This window comes from Pteropus medius, unplaced genomic scaffold, assembly GCF_902729225.1.
Source record: "Pteropus medius unplaced genomic scaffold, Ma_sr-lr_union100, whole genome shotgun sequence".
Taxonomy (NCBI): Eukaryota; Metazoa; Chordata; class Mammalia; order Chiroptera; family Pteropodidae; genus Pteropus; species Pteropus medius.
This window is the reverse complement of record NW_024352784.1, coordinates 8,669,153-8,687,255: the sequence shown is the minus strand read 5'-3', so window position 1 is coordinate 8,687,255 and position 18,103 is coordinate 8,669,153. Positions and strand designations below refer to the sequence as shown.

The following is an 18,103-nucleotide window of genomic DNA, read 5'->3' as shown; positions in this document are numbered from 1 at the left end:
ATGTATCTTTATAAATAACCTCCCAATATTTAAATATTGATTTGAGGTTTGTTTGTTCATTTGATTGTTTAATTGTTAAGCTAAAAAAAAATACATTTCTGCAAGCTGGATTTGGTCTGTGGGTCACAAGACTATGGATTCTGATATGAATAATGCAAAGCCTCTTAAGTTTTTAAGTAGATAGAAAACAAAATTGAACTGTGTTTTAGGAAGCTCATTTGGGGGCACCATGAAGTTAGACTGAGAATGTCCAGTTAGGAGATCATTTAGTAATTCATTGCAGGATGGCGAGCATCCAAAATATGCCAATAACTCTAGAAATGGAGATTAGACAACTGTGACCAAGTCCAATGTTCTAGGTGCCAATGGAATTTGGCAAACCTAGTTGAAGATTCTCCCTCCATAGGGTAGACAAAAGGGTGCTTGGGGTGGAGGGAAAGATGAGAGAAGTTTTAAAGTGCACCCCAGAGACCAGTATTTCTTATCACTGGGGGACAACGAGGAATAAGATTCTCTGTCTTCAACAAAGTTGGCCTGATGGAAGAGAGGCCCACAAAAGTTTTATAAAAGAGGCACAGAAAGTATTGCAAAAACATCCAACAGTGCATGCTTCTGAGATGTCCCAGAGTAGATTTCATGTTTGAGTTGGATCCTGAAGAGTCTGTTGGAATTCTCCAAGATGCAGAGACCTGGAACATGGCACATGATAGGTATATAAGTACAAAAGGAATAGTGGAGAATTTCTGGCACAGGATACTTGGTTACTGAAAGTAGATCAGGATCTAAATCACAAAGGATTTGGAGTAGATTGGTTTCCATAGACACTGGGAAGCCATCGAAGGGGTATGGCTTGCACATAGTTTAGAGAAATTATTCCAGTGTGTGTATTTAGAAGAAACTCATGATTGACTTTCACAAACTGTAAAGTGCTTGGTGTTGTCTTTCAAACTGAAGTTATCTTAGATAAGCAGCCCCCTGCCACCTCAGCCCTAGTGCTGGGGTTGCTATGCAGGATGCCCAAGGGTTCTAAAAAAGAGATATCACATCAGATGGCCAAATTCAGAGAGCCCAGTTCATCATGGATGGTTCTGCAAAGCCATCTTCCTTAGAAACAGTGAGGTCACTATTCTTTGTTGTGGCTCTCCACATGAGCTCTGCTGAAAGGACCTTGTGTGACCCTGTAGGGAAGATTTGTCCTGGTCACATGTGCCCCAGTGATAGAATTGATTAGCCACTGAAGGACAGTGCTGCAGGTGGGAGGTGAAGAGGCTCTAAGAGCTTCTGTGGATGAACCCTCAGAATCTGACGCATTGTTTTAACCTGGTCCTCAGAGCACAATAACAAAGTACAGAATGTTCACCAGCCCTCTCACAGGGAAGCAGTGGGATACTGAATGAAATAATTACAAGGAAGAATCCACTTGCTTATGCTTTCGGAGCAAATTTTGTCCTTGAAATGTGTGTTTATCTCCTCCTCTTGTTTGGCTTCTGGTCTACTTCAGAAAGGAACAATTTAACCCGAGACTATTTAACTGAATAACAATAACAAAAACGGGGTATGAAAAGCAGTGAGGAAGAAGAGTAGAGCAGATAAGAAAAGCTAGGGAGAGAGGGAGGGAGGAAGGAAGAGATATCTAAAGAGACCAAGGAGTAACATTTATATAGCACTTTGCATTACATAAAGTGCTTTTGTAGCCATTATTTTTCTTGATCTTCATGTGCTTATAAGATGGAAAATTTTACAGTCAGGGAAACCAAGGTCCAAAGAAGTTAAGTACTTAGCCAAGATTTCACAGCTATTAAGTGACAGATTCAGGATTTAAATGCAGGTCATTCTTCATTTACCTAATACGTGTCTGGTACTTTGGCTCTACTGCATATAAAAAAGATAAAAATGACAATATCTGCTTGCTAAGAACTCCCAGCCAGCTGGGGAACCAGAGAAGAAAGCAGATCATTACTATGTAATAAATACTAATATCACAGTGCCTGGTAAATAGTATGTACTCAACAAATATATGTGAATTGCAAATGAAGAATAAATGAAAACTTGGTATCCTATGGGAGGCCAGACGAAGGGGTGGTTTGCCATAGTCTTCTCTTATTTTTTCTTCTAAAATTCTATCTCTGACCACCCCCCACCCCAAATTACAAAAAGGCACACAGCACACACACACACACACACACACACACACACACACTTTGTTGGCCCAAAGTCTGGTCTGATTCTAACTTGCCCTCAATATATGGCATGTGAATCATTAGAAGGAGGAATCACCACTTCTAGTCTCCTCCCAGCCTCGTGGGTCCAAAGGGGTTAATATGTGCTGGTGCTGATGGTACCAGTACAACCCACCTCCCCCAACACACAAACATCTGCTCAACATCAGGATGACAATCCTGAATTGTTCCCTGACTGCTTGGTCATTCAGCTTCACAGTTCTGCCAGAGACATCCATCAAATCGCCCAGGGATGACCAGGGAGTTCCTCAGGTGCCTCATGATAGTTAAGGATGCAGCCTGAAATATTAGCTTTGTCTCTTCTATCTTTTAAACCTTAAGCAAGTTACTTAAACTCTTTGTATCTCAATTTTATCATCTGTAAAATGCAGATATAATAGTACCTACAGGTTCACTGCCGAAATGCTGAGAGGAATAGATGAGGCAATACATATAAAGCTCTTAGCACCACTGCCTGGAACATAGTAAGATTTTAGTAAGTGTAGTTATTATGGCTATTTTTATCTGATGTCATACTCTTAGCCATTACTGCTAAACTGAAAGACACAACCTAGCTCAGGGTACATTTCTTGTCTTTCCTGGATACAGCCCTGGGATCAAAACTGCCTCTACTTTTTAGTTCGAGAGAGTTAATTCTGGTCACTCTTGTGCCTGACAATTAGATTGTTTTTTTTCTTTTTTTTTTTTTTTTACTCCTGCAGACCTGTCTTAAAATTCCAGAGTTACTGAAGCAGTAGGCAAGTTAGTACCTCCAAGATTTTCTGACAAACAAAATAAGAATGGCCTAATACCTGTCTAAGGAAAAAGTGGTGACCTTTCTAGCCTCTAAATTTTAGTTTTCTTCAAAAGTTTATAAATGGGGAAAAAAAATTTTAACAGTAACAAACTTCTCTAATCCTGGATTGTCTTAAAATATGCATTTCACCAAAATTTCTTACATATGTATATGTACCAGAAATAAGTGATAAAAGATTTAAAATATTTGAGATACTATATCATATATTAGAATTTTACATGTAGTTTTGTCTATTTCCACACTTTTTGTTCTCTCTGGTTTTCGTATCCATCTATTCATATGCCAATAACATGTTTCAATTATAGAGTCTTTATAATGTTTTATCATCCGTTAGGGTTAGTCACCGGATGGACTTGGTATAAATGGTATTGAGATAGCTGGAGAGCCATTTGAATAAAGAAAAAAATAAATTCAATTCTCACACCACACATAAGAAAAAATTCTAAGTGGGTTGCATATCTAAATATAAAACAACGAAATAATGTAAGTACAGAAGAAAACATGAGTGAAAAATCTATAACATAACCTGGTTTCAGAAAAAGTTTTATAAAAACTCAAAATATGGATACAATAGATTGGTAATCTGATGAAAAGGCAAAAAATAAATCATGTATTATTTAAAAAAAAAGATTTAAAAAAAAAGAGGCATTCATAGCTCTCACAGTCTGTAGGAAGAAACACATAGATACTTCCTTTGGGGTAGAATTTCAACTGAAAGATTTACTAGTTTATGTTGTGTTTACAACAAGATGTCTCAATGTTTTTAAAGAAAAAGTTAAAATTAATAAATGAGACAGCATAGTAAAGTAGTGTGAATCACTGGCTTTTTAGTTAGCTGGATCTGGATTTAAATCTCTATTCCAAAAATAACACTATTACCTTGGGCAAATAACCTTTTAATGCTCAGGGTTTTTTTTAAATCTGTAATGTGAAGTAAGATCATTTTGAGGATTAAATGAGATATTATGTATAAAGGATTTAAGACAATGCAATAGGAACTAGAGAAATAATTATCATAATTACGAACTCAATATAAATTTTAAACAACAAATTGCTTTAAAAAGTCATAATAGAGTTATATGTCAAGTGCTATATCCCAAGAAGAGGTTCAGACATAAATGTTTCATGTTCTTCTTTTGAACGATAGCTAGAACTAGGGCAAGAAGCTCCTCCACTGTGTAAATAAAACAGAAGAATGTGATTCTCAGAAGTCCCAAAGACGGAAGTGATGAAAGATAGCCGAATTATAACTTTAACTGGGGGATACCTTAACAGACAAGAAATACAGCTGGCAAAACATTGCAACTGTACTAATTAGCTCTCCATCTATCAGCCATGGCTACACGTTTTCCTAGGCACTTGGGCCAGAAATGGGTCTTAGAAGAAATCTACTTTCCATTTTCTCACACAACAGAACCTGTCTCTCTAATGGCTAATCACTGAGCATCTCAGAAGGTGGCCTCAATCACTTCTGGAAATGCTCTGGGTTATATATGGAGATTGAAAGTACATTCTTAGAAATCAACTCTCAGAATATGAAATAAAAATTTAATTGTGCACAGATAAGCTTTAAAAAATTTTACTGAAAAATAATCAAAATATAGTAACTACCCATATTTAAAGTGTACAGTTTGATAAGTTTTAACTTACGTAAACGCTCATGAAACCATCAATTCAATCAAGATAATGTACATATCTGTCACTCTGAAAAGTTTCCTAGTGCTCCTTTCTAATATCTCCCTCCTACCTCTCTATCCCCTTTCTCCATCCCAGGAAATGATGAGTTAAGGAGTTTACTATAGATTAGTAAAAGAAGTCATGCAGTTTGTACTCTTTTTATCTGTTTTATTTCACTAAGCATAGTTATGTCAAAATTTATATACTTCGGTTCATGTAGCAATGGTTAATTTTATTTTGATGGATATACCACAACTTGTTTATTCACTTTCTGATGGATATTTTGGGTTCTTTTGAGACTATTACAAACAAATCTGTTATGAATATTCATGTACAATTCTTTATGTAGATCTGGTCTCTTCTTTCTCTTGGATAAGTACCCTGGAGTAGAATGGCTGGCTCATATGGTAGGTGTATATTTAATTTGGTGGTAGTTGGGGAGGAGGGGACTGCCAAACTGTTTTAAAGCCTTTGTTCCATTTTATATTATCACTAGTTCCAGTCAATTCACATCACCACCAACATTTGGTAGAGTCAGTCTTTTAAATTTTAGACATTCCAGTATGTTATAACAATATCTCCTTGTGATTCTAATTTTCATTTTCCTAATGAATAATAATGTTGATCATTTAGTCCTGAATTAAATTGCCAACCAAATATCCTATTTGATGAAAAGTATCTTCAAATCTTTTTCCCTTTTTTAAATGTGGCTTGTTTGTTTACTTATTGTTGAGTTTTGAGATTTTTTTAAAAAATATATCCTAGATATAGTCTTTTACCAAATATTTGATCGTAAATATTTTATCCCAGTTTTGTCTTCTCTTTTTACTCTCTTCAGAGTATCTATCAAAGAGCAGAAGTTTTTAATACTAATGAAGTCCAACTTATTGTTTTTTAGTGAATTGTGCTTTTGATGAGTTAAGGAGTTTTAAACTGAAATCATAAATATCGTTTTCTCTTTTTTGAAGTATAATCTGAATGTGATAAACTACACATATTTATTCCTAATAAAATTTTAGAATTTTTATGTTTTACCTTTTACATGTATATCTATAATTCATTTTGAGTTGATTTCTATGTAACGTGAAAAATGGAACAACAAAGTTTTTTTTTTGTTTGTTTGGTTTTTTGTTTTGTTTTATTTCTTTGCATATGGCTATACAATAGTTCCAGCATCCTTTGTTGAAAAGGCTATCCTTTCTCCACATTGTCACCTTTGCACCTTTGTCAAAAATCAATTGAACATATGTGTGTGAGTCGATTTCTGGACTCGATTCCATTCCATGAATCTGTTTGTATATCTTGATACCAATACCATATTGTATACACTATGCTGATTTCTTTTTCTATTATTATTATTTTTTATTACTTTTTTAGACGAGGCAACCCTTGTTTGAACTCACAGATTGCAAGGACCTTGTCAGCTTACAATCCCTTTTTTGTTACTTTTTCTTTTTTATTTCTTATTTATTTTATTTTTTTATGCCTATAGCATCTGGTTTTCCTAGGTGGTCTCCCATCTAAGTACTAAATAGGCCTGACCCTGCTTAGCTTCCAAGATCAGATGGGATCGGGCTCGTTCAGGGTGGCATGGCTATAGACACATTATGCTGACTTCTGTTGCTTTATCATAAGTCTTGAATTTGAATAGTGTAACTCCTCCAACTGTATTCTTTTTCAAAGCTGGACAGTTCAGTTTCTCTTCATATGTCCCTGGCATCTTTCAAGCTGCTGCCACAGTGCTAGAACTCAGAGAAAGTGAGTCTGTCAGGTGCTAAGTTTGTGTGTAGGCACTTGAAGAGGAATGCCTTGGACTCTGGCAGTCCACTGACTCACTCAGTCACTGTCTCCGCTCGTTTTCACAGCCAGACATTGTGACAACTTCTCTCCCTGGCACTGGAGCCCTAGGCTGGGGATTCTGGTGTGGAGGTGGGATTTCTTTTCCCTCAGGGAGGACCCCACAACCAGGATATTCCTCTCAAGTTTTAACCACCACACACGAGTGTGGGAATAGCCAGTCCCGCATTTCAGTCCCTCCTACCAGTCTGAATATGGCTTCTTCTGTATATTCTTAGTTATAGGACTTTTGTTTAGCTAGACTTTAAGCAATTCTCAATGATAGTTGTTCCATAGTTTAGTTGTAGTTTTGATGTGGTCATGAAAGGAGGAAAGCACAGTGTTTACCTACTTTGCTACCTTGACCAGAACTATTATCTTACTTTTGATGGAAACAAATTCTTAAAGTACACAGAACATCATCTTGAATGTATAGAAATTTTCTGTGACTCTATCTTTCCAAGGAAAATGGATAGGAGAGAGGAATTATGAAACTATATCTGAAAATTAGAAAATCTCAGTTCTAAAGATTAAAGCTTTCGCTTGTTTTTGGTCTCCTCATATTCTGATTACATCCTCAACATTCCCTCCAGCCTCCTTTTTGCTATCCCTACCTCCTCAAAAATACATATATTTAATCAGTCATCACCAAGTCTTAATATTTTACTCATCTCCAACCTGGATTGTATAACAGGCTCCTTACTATTCTCTCTACTTTTTGCCTGTCTCACTCTAATCTGCCATCCTCCAAAGTCAATAGTCTTTCAGAAAATAAAACTTGACCTTGTGACTCCTGCTTAAATCTCTTTCAGTGGCTTCTCCTTAGAATAAAGACCACATTTTTTTACTGTAATCCTCAAAGAACTACCCACTCTGATTTCAGCCACAGTGGATAGCTAGTGCTTTTCTCAGTACTGTCTGCCTTGAAGAGGACTTCTCTTAGTAGGAGATCCAACCTATTAACAGCTTAGTACAACGGTTAGGGCAGTGGACCCTATAGTCAAGCTGCTTAGGTCCAAAACTTTGCTCCACCAAGGATGTGAAGTTGAGCTCTTTCTTAACCTCTTTATCAGCAACCTCATTGATTTAACACATTTCCTATTTAGAAAAAAAAAAGAGGGCAACTCATTACCAGCGTTAATTTAATTTTACATAAACACATGAGGCTGAAGCAAATCTGACTGGTTTTCAATGTGAAAATAAAATATAAAAACCATTCCTGGAGTTATTTCTAAACAGAACTTTAATCTTAATGTAACAAATGAATGCATAAATCAGATTCATCAAATGAATCTTTGACTTACAACATTTCAAGAATGATGTTAACATCATGCGTAGAAATGCTACGTTTTCTAGTATTTGACATTTTCGGCGATCAAGAATTACTATATTTGGTAAATGGAAATACTACTACTAAAACTAGAATGCTATAAATAGAATGATGTCATTTGTTTCCAAAGACTCTTGATATACTAGAGTGATGCGAAAATAATAATAAAAGAGAAATATTTCATGGAAACTTTGGGGGTAAGTTTCAAACTGTAATCCACAAGTTATCTCAAGGTAAATGCTGCAGCCACAAGCACCACTGGTGAGTGTTCTCAGGGCAAAAGGAAAATGAGTTAAAAAGCATAACAGTAATGCATAACTCATAAGGTTGTGAGAATTAAATGAGTAACATAGTAACATAAAACCCTTAAAACAAGGCCTGGTGCATGGTCAGTTGAATTTAGTTTATATTATACGTATTCCTTTGGTGTCCACCTCAAATGGGCTCCAGGAAGAAGGTGTGAGGATTAAATGAGGCAATGTAGACAGAATTCCTAATAGAGTTCTGGAATGGGTTCGGCTTTCTGTAAAGGGTGTTTTCTTTCTTTCCTTCTTCCCAGTCTACACTCAGGGCCCTATTTTTGTCCCCAAAAATAAACATTCCTCTTCTGCAGGCATGCCCACTTCTTTCAAGAACACAGGTCAGGGACCAAAGGTTTGAGAAGGATGTAATTTCAATGGACTTTGTCATTGTGAATTTTATTGTTGGCACTTTTATTTCTAAAATAGGAGCTTTGTTTTCTTGTTGTAGCATTCTGTCTCTCTCTTTTCTGTGCAGTTGCAACTTTTAAAGGCTTAATTAGAGCAATAAAAAAAATACCAATTTTGCCTTTCCCCTCTTTTTAATAACAAGTAAAAGTGGAGAGCCAGCTGTGGGTGAATGCTATTTGAAAGCTGCTACACTCTGAAGTTACATTTTTCACTGCTTCAAGGCACATTTGAAAATTAGTGCTGACACATGCAAATGAGTTTGTGATGGGAGGAAAAAATATATAGATATAATGCAAGGTGCTCTGACGACTATTGTGAGTAATAAAGATGACTTGTGTGGGAGTTATGCTTGATGTCAAGGGGGTGAATTAAAAAATCAGATTCTCTTATTAACTTTTCCACTTAGAAAGACTGTGTACATCTCTTTGATGGTAACTCCTAATTGTTTTTGGAGGCTTCCTTGTTCCCTTTCTACAGCTCTCTGGCCAGTGAAGGCCTGTATACCTTTCACAAGGTGATCATCTTGCTCACTGGTAAACTTTAGCAGGGTGTGAATATGGGGTTGAGTTTTTGCCAGTTTGGATAATGTCCCAAAGTAGGTCTGCAGATTTTTTTCTTCCTGAAAGTTAAAAATAAATAATTAATTAAAATTTCTGAAACTTTCTTCAAGTCACTCTGGCTAAGAAGTATCAGCAGCAATTAGAATTGCAATACATATCCATTTTTAGAAAAATCCAAAAAGAAGTAGAGTCCAGCTGAGGAAGGGTGTGTGACAAAAACAGAAGAAACTGTAAGCTGTGCCAGAGAGGTGAAAGGAGGAAATTGGGGGTGTGTAATATAGAAAAGAGAAGAATGAAAAGGGGCACTTCAAGCCAACATGGAGTCATTGAAGAAATCTTTTAGCTAAGCCCTTAGTCCTTTCCATCTGGCAGCTCCTGGGCCCCCTCTCAAATCCAGGCCAGCTCTCCAGCCTCCCTGTTTTTGTTTGCAGCAGGAATGTCATCGGTCATCATTTCTTTCCACAGCTACCTCCACTTCTGTCCTTACCCCTCTACCCTCCGAAGCCCAAATCCCCTTTATAGAGCAAGAAAGTTTAAGAGCAAGTGTTTCCACATCTCATGGTTCAAGACTATGCTCCACCATGTACTGTAGAGTGACTTGGACAGTCTTTCCATTCATTCATTTTTTTTTTGTCGTACATTCATTTATTCTACAAATATTCAATCTTGCTCTGTGCCAGTCACTTACTCTCTCTTAACCTCATTTTCATCTAGGAGTAATGACAGTCCCAATCTCACCTTGTCATTAGAAGGACTAGAAGTATCACATGGGAAGGGTTAAGTGTAATGCCTTACATCTGGGAAGTGCTCCCAAAATGGCAGCTATTATTAGGGTTATCATCGTTGTAATTATTTTTTTTTTCTGTTACCAAAGAGGAGCACATAGAACTCATGTGTTTTGTAGATTTTAGAGATGCCTCCTCCTAAGAACAGAAGAGATGTAAAAAGTACGTGAATTATTCAGCTAGATGAGCAATAATGTGAAGAGGAGAAAGGGGATCTTGTAGAAAGGCAGGGAAATTGAAGGTATGGAGAGGCAGAGGCAAGTGCCCCAGGCAGCTAGGATGAGCTAAAGATGGAGCTTTTTTTCATCTGATGGTGCTCTATGCTTTTGTTTCCTTGTGTTCGTTTTCTGTTTGGGGAAAATTGTTGCCATTTGTAAAAACAGTTATAAAGCAAATAGGCCTGTGGTTTTTGTTTTGGAGTTTTTGCCTTTTATTTGTATCCCCTTAATGGTATGGTAATCTTTCTATCAGTGGCCTTTTTCTACCCGAGTAAAGTGCTGTGACATCAGGTGTCAGGGCATTCCAAGGACATATTTGAGAGCATGCCCTTTGCCTGACCCCCCACCAATCTCGTTCTATTGCCACATGTATCTTTCCCATGACACGGTGGCCCTTAACATCACATCTGCCCTATTTTATAGAAATGTATACACTTGTTATAGTTCCTCCCTACCCTGAAGCCAAAAGTTTGAGGGCAAAATCTCCAGCCTATTCATCTCTTCATCATAGGTGGCCAACCAGTGGCTGCTGTATTAAACTTTAGAGAATCAAATAGGTGGTGCTAGAATAGGATACTACAGGAAAAAATGAAATAAGACAGGACAGAATAATATAAGATAAGGTAAAATAGGATGGGATGTAGGATAGGGCAGAATAAAACACAGAACTGACAGGTATCTGTAAAGCAGAGCATATTGATATTGAAAAATAAAGTTTACATTAAAAAGGTTTGCAAAACTCTCTTAACTGGATTACTTATTGGATCAGGAGTGGTGAAAAACTCTAACTGAAAAATAACTATATTGAAAAAAGTTTTTGTTTTGTTCTGTTGTGTTTTCGAGTTTTGAGTTCATAGGCTTAAGGTGGTGGTGGGTTTTTAAAATCATATTTGTGAGTCTATATGAACACTTAGGCAGTATCTAAACAGCCAAAGAGAATGTGGAGTTGGTAATGGACCAGCTGCTACCTAATATTTCCCTTTAGCTGTGCTTTTATTTTATTAGATCATAATAAGCTTAATTAAAAATGTTTTAATATTTCTGAATTACTAACAACCTGAGACTAATTCTAATTATTATTGAGTTTATTATTGTGACTATGATATACTCTCTTTTTTTGAATTCCTAGAAACTATTTAAGATGCAAATGATGCTGGCTTTATGAATAATTGTTGGGATAGAAGATTCATAATTAATTTGACCCCTCCCTGCCAAACACACACACACACACGATAAAACAAAGTAATTTTTTTTTAATGCGAAATAATTTACATGAACATGGAATGAATACTATTATATCTAGCAAAATCAGTATTGGCAACCATGCTAGGCATGCTGAGTGAGCACAGAAAGAGGCCTCACAGACAACTGGGTAGATGAATACTCAGTGCTCACTGAAGAATGTGGTTGAGGAAATGTCTATATACAAAGAGAATTAATCAAAAGAGGGGACAGAGGCAGGAAGAGGAAAGGGGAGCCATAGATTGAGCCACAGTCTAAGCAACAGGTTGTAGTTGTGGCTGGGTAGATAAGAGCAAATCTTAAGCAGATCTCCGGATGTTAAATAAGATCACAGTTTCTAATCAGTATATGAGCTAGCAGTTTCAAACTCTAGGAATGGGAGTCATAGTTCTTAGGAAACAAAGGAATTGGGTGTCAGGGTAGAGGCAGTTCTAGGAGGAATAGGAAGTGCTAGAGAGAGAAAATAAAGGGCTGTGCTGTCTTAGCCATAGTCCAAGTTATAGTCAAGCTTAAGAGCTGGTGGGGCTGCGGTTTCCGCTCATGAGCTATAGACAGGCCGAACTTGCATGTAGGTGTGTCAGAATAGGGGCTTGTAAGAGAGGCCCTGGGGAAGGAGACTACTGGTATGAACTTGAAACCCTCATATCTAGTCATTCAGCAATTCCCAGATCTAGTTGATCCGAACCACCCAGCTGCTGGTGTGGAGACCTGGAGTCTTGTCTTTAAAATGTTCCTCTCAAAAAATAATTAATTAACTAATTAAATATTCCTCTCAAGTGATGCTACTGATCAATCAGCATGGTTTGCAATCTCTGCTCTAGGTGAAAACCCAACTTTGTTACCTAACTTCTGGTATGTGGGGGAGTCAACAAGCTTGTTTCCACTTCTGCCAGTGCACGAGATAGTTATGTTTTCTTTTAGGAAATGTTACAAGAGGAAAACAGTCTGCATAAAGTTTTGATGAGCATCATTCTTAACTGCATCAAAGGTGCATAGAATCAGAATTCCTAGAGTAGGGGCACAAGAATCTGCATCCTTAAACTCTCCAGGTGATTCTCACCGACAACCGTGGTACAGAGTGCCAGCTTCTTGGACATGACGCAGAAACTTCCCTAGAGTGCCTAACACATGTAGATGCAAATATCCGTTCTATTGATTTTAGGTGTTACATTTTGCTTTATTTTATGATGATTCTTTATTTATACTTTATATTTGACAACTTATATAAAAGAGTTCAGAGAGAGTGGGAGAAGCAAAGCCACTGACATGCACATGATGTCTGTGATATGCCAAGGACTGGGTGATTTATATATATTCTCACCGTTAAATCTTCAATGATATGTCCAAGACAGGGCCTGACATGTAGAAGGCCTCCGTGAAAGCTGGGTGATATGCTTCCCCAGAGAATAAAAACTATATACTTAACCATTACTTCCTCTACTGTCATTTTTAATTCAAGAAGTAATAAATAACTAATAATCACCTACTATTATTTCTAGGGGCCATGCTAGCTGCTGGGGATAAGATGGTGAACAGTGCAACCATGAGCTAACAGTCTACCTCAGAGATAGACATAAACCAATAGTTGTGCAATTAATCAATTAAAATTATGATAATGCTACAAAGAGAAAGCACATAGTGCTTTGAGAACACAGAACAGATATACTAAGCTAGTCCAGAGAAGGCCATGGAAGTTTTCCATTATGAAATGACATTAAACAAATGATGTTATTTATTACAATTGGGAAAGGAAAAGCCATGTTCTGGTAGCACTTAAGAGAAGTTACTGAGAAGAATATTCATTTAAATTTAACATTTTTCCACCCAGGAAAGGACCAAACAACATGTTTTTTTTTTTAAACCTACCTCCTATGTCCTAGAGAGGATTTTTAGAGTTTGCCTGGTCCCTTTGCCCCTAACGCTTGTGATGCCTCCACAACTATAATTGAGAAACCTTATTCCATCTTGCTTTCCTGCTTCTTGGTTTCTCTGGGGTCTCACCCCAACCCACCCTCACATTTCCAACAGCATTGGCTGTGCAAGCCCATTCTCTATTTCCATCATGCCCATCTTTCCTGAAGGTCATTCTTACTCCATGTCTCAATTTCTCAGATTCTTCCTTCTGCTCAGAAAGAGTTCGAGTTCATTCTATTTAATGTAGCTGATATTTGTGAAGGCTTACTAAATGCCACATTAGGTACACAAAGATAAAAAAAGGCAGAGTTGTCGACCTCAAAGATTTATTGTCTAAGAGAGGAGAGACATTTATAAACCATACAACATAGTGTGGAAGGTATAATATAAGCAATGATGAGGATGATGGTGATGATTATGATAGCTAGAATTCACTAGACATTTATTCATTCAATAACAGATATTTATTGAGCACCTACTGTGGAGGTGAATAATATTGGTGGATAAAACAAACATGCTTTCTGCCCTTGTAGAGTTTATAAAGAAGTGAAAGACAATAAACAAAACTAATTCATAATTTTAAATTATGGTAAAATCAATAAAAGTTAAGTATAATGGGAAAGTATACCTACTCAGGTAGGGCAGTTTCTTTTAAGAATTAGACATCCGAGGTAAAAATTGTATGTCTGCAACTTCCTAGCTATGTGATCTTAAGCAAGTTTCTTAGATAGATTTCTCAAAATGACCATAATAATAATACTTATATTTAGTGTAAGAATAGAATAAGATAATGATCATAAAAAGATTAGAGAGTTCCCGCACGACACAGTAAGCACTCAAAGTCTGTCATTGTTATTCTTTATATTATTACATCTTCTCTTAATCTTAATCTTTCCAAGTTTCCAATGCCTCTTCCATAAAATAGAATAACAACATCTATCTCAGAGGGCTGTGAATATTCCATGTATGATGTCACCTGCCACGTTTGTGTAGTATGTAGGTATTCAGATGATTATCATCAGAATTCTTGACATTGTTTAAACTCAGAGTTGTGTTACCCATAGCAAGAAACCGTGATAGAAATATGTTAAAAATATATGTTGCTTCTTTAAGAATAAATTGATGACATAAAGCTGTGGTATCCAATACAGTGGCTTCTAGCCACATGTATTAGATAGAACAGACAGTGCAGATAAAGAACAATTTCCATTATCAGAGAAAGTTCCATTGGACAGCAAGAATATAGGAATTTCAGACACAAAAGAAACACGTTGATAGAAGGAATTCTATACACCAGGGGTCAGTCGGCCTTTGGGGATCATTTAAATCATTCCTTTGGAACATGTAATATTAACAGCCCCTCACATTTGAGCAGTGTCTGCAACTTTCAAACTGCTTTCACATCTATTACTTCTTTTGTCCTTACAACTGCCACATTTGTGTAGTATGTAGGTATTCAGATAAAGCTGTGGTATGTAGGTATACCACAGCTTTATGTCAACCCCTGAAGTAGGCAGAAAGGATAGTATAATCTCCTCTTTACACAGGAGAGAAATAAACAGGAATAGTACTAACAGCTGCCATTATTAATTGAATGCTCAGCTATGGTTCTATATTGAGTATGGTGCTAAGTGTTTTAGTGTTTATAATTAGATAATGAAGCTCAGAGAGATTGACTTGTAGACATTCAGTAGATTGGAGATATGTCTTCTAATTTGAGCCCAGTGTCTTCCACCATACCTCTCTGTTCTTCCTCGTACAAATTGAATTCCAGTTCTCCATTGTTACAAAGTTCTTCCGGTGACTAAGTAGTCAGAGCAAGATATGCAGTAGGGGCTCAGCAATCAAGGGGCACGTCTAGTTGATCATCCTCTCCATGGATCTTCCAAATGGCTGACCCCTCTCCTTATGAAACAATGTAGCTTACGAAGATGAACCTTAATTCCCATTCAGCCTCAGTGTTCTTGCCAACAGCTGCAGAAACAGCTGTTCCCCTCTTAGTGCTACCCTCTCCCCCTGTTCCCCCATCTAATTGCTACCAACTAGTAGAGTAGTTATAAATATTGCAGGCCTTGGCCCCTTCAATAGCTTCTATCCAGCTGTTATTATTCCAGGCCCTTCTTGTTAAAGGATTCAGATTTGTTCTGTTTAGATGGTTGATTCTAGAATCTAATCGTTCGGTATTTCAAAACACCATACGACACACTGTAAGTCACTGTTTTATATAACTTGAAGCCCTCCTACTGAGGCATCAGCCTTAAAAATAGTCACTTACCAATAATCTGAACTATGTTTATTTGCCAGGCATTGTATTGGGCACCAACTGACCCTGAATTTTCAGGCCTAGGAAGAGGCCTGGCCCCCATGGATGACTTCATGTACTATGGCTAAATATTGCAGGTTGTAAAAATCAAGTTAATGGTTAAATAAAATATGTTCTAGCCTCCATGCTTGGCAAAACTAACTTCATAAAAACCCAGGTGGTCAGGTTCTACTTTAAAATACTTGTGCCCTTCAAAGTTTCATGTCAGAACATGGCAGTGTAGAACCCGCCCCCAGCCCATTCTATCTTTTCTCATCCATGATGCTAGCGGGCTCAGTTCACATGAACATGGATAATTCTGCCCCTATACCTAAGCTTGTCCACACTCCCACAGGGAGAGATTCTGAGACCACTGCTCAAGCCTAGGGAACACACACCAGCAGGTGCATACCTTCCATTCTTGGCAGGATAAAGTGAGAAAGAGTCTTGTGCGGGGTTGAGATCATTTGAACAGGGAAATGTGGATATATGCCATTTCTAACTTAGTATTAGATATATAGCAAGATATTAATAATATTACTACAAGCATGCATGAAAATGAACTACATGAAGTTTATTAAAGCTACATAAACCATAATATATATAACAAACAATATATGTCGCTGGTATTACTTCAATGCCTTCACACTGAGAACCTTACCTGGGAATTACCTAGGCATTAGTTATTTTTCCTTCTTCATTACCTTGTATTATCCTGATCTTTTATTATTTGTTGATTCTATCAGCGGTCTCCAACCTTTCTGGCACCAGGGACCAGTGCTCCTATGAGAATCTAATGCCTGATGATCTGAGGTGGAGCTGAGGCGGTGATGCTAGGGCTGAGGAGTGGCTGCAAATACAGATGAAGCTTCACTCACTCTCCTGCCACATATCTCCTACTGTGCAGCCCAGTTCCTAACAGGCCACGGACCAGTACTGGTCCACGGCTAGGAGTTTGGTGACCCCTGGATTATATTATCCAGTCCCTACCTATGAATAACTCCTTCCTGCCTCTGTGGACTGATCGTATTCAGGCATTAAGGTTTTATATCAGTTATAGCTAATTCTCTTTCCTGTTTTCAGTTGTTCAAGTTTTCACTTTAAATAAAGAGACTTTATCAATTGCACTAATATAGCTCTAGCAAATACTGTTTCCCACAACACGAACGCTGTGCTGGAGTAAGAGAAATCAAACTGCTCAGTCTCTACTGCCGCCCAGGCTTTTTTCTGTTTCCTTATACTATACCATAGAAGTAGATTATATCTACATATGTGGGTGTGTGTATGTAAAAGTTATTTTTCTACAACTTTTGAACCAGGAATAAATAAATTTATATATTTTTAAACCTCTGTGTGTGTATATACACAAACATATATATACACACACACACATTTTTTCCCACAGGGAAAAATTTAATCTCAACACAATATTTTTTTCTGTTGTAAATATTCCCATCTTAGAAAACTTTGGCTATAAAGAATGGAAATACATTCAAATCTTGTTTTAAAAGTTTTTTATTTGTTTTTAATGGTTAGAGAGGAACTTAATAGAACCTAAATATAGAAAATCTTTCCTCTTCTCTCCTGCATTTTTCCTCTCCCCAGATAAGACTCTTACCCTTGTTCCCGAGAATAAAAGCTTTCACAAGACTTTGAGTTGATGAGGTCCCAACTTGGGCACCATTTTTACTCATCAGTATTGTATCAGTGCCCAATGCCGTCCAACTCTTAATTTTTAAAGAGAGAATCTGATTAACCGAGTTCATCAGTTCAGATGTCTAGCTATGGCCCCATCAGCTCTGGTCATAACAGCTCTTCAACTATGACTTTGTAGTTTTAGGTAATGGATTTGACCTTGTAGAACAAGGTCACCTTCCTTATCCATGAAGCCAAAATAATCATTCATACCTCATAGTGAGTCAATGGGATTAATAATGTTATCTTTTTTCTTCACTACTATTCAGTTATTCACTCACCATTCATTTAATCCAGAAAAGTGGATATCCATCTTTCATTTCTCTTAGATTATTTTCAAATTATCTATTTTCCTCAAATTTTATAATATTTTTTGGAAAAATTAAAATGTTATTAAGCCCCAGTATTCCGGGAAAACTATAACTATGGTTGATTTTATAATTATGAGTTAGCTGAGGAAAAGGAGGTGAGAGTCATTGTAACTATAAAATTAACTAAACAGTCATTAATACTTCAATTTAGTTGTAGGCTCTTTAATTTTCTTATGGGAAAATTTATTTTAACAATTTTAAACATTTTTATGTGTGTGGTTTAACAGACAGACACTACAAAATCATAAGATTATTTTTGTCAGCATCTCATGGTGTATCCAAAAACTTTGAACCACAGGGGGAAATAAAACCAATGTTTCCCTAAAACTTAATATGTCCTGGATCCCAGTTCATAAATGCTACCTATACTCATTATTTCCTTTAATTCTTATAATAGCCTGGGAAGGAAGGCAGGGGAATTTTGATC

General features: G+C 36.9%; 1 long non-coding RNA gene and 1 pseudogene across 2 annotated transcripts in view; one reads left to right on the top strand and one right to left on the bottom strand.

Moving 5' to 3' along the window:
* LOC120590409 (uncharacterized) overlaps positions 1-18,103 on the top strand; it is a 672,254-nt gene that overhangs the window by 616,941 nt on the left and 37,210 nt on the right. The gene's annotated exons all lie outside the window — the stretch shown is intronic.
* On the bottom strand, positions 6,197-6,315 carry LOC120590586 (uncharacterized; annotated as a pseudogene).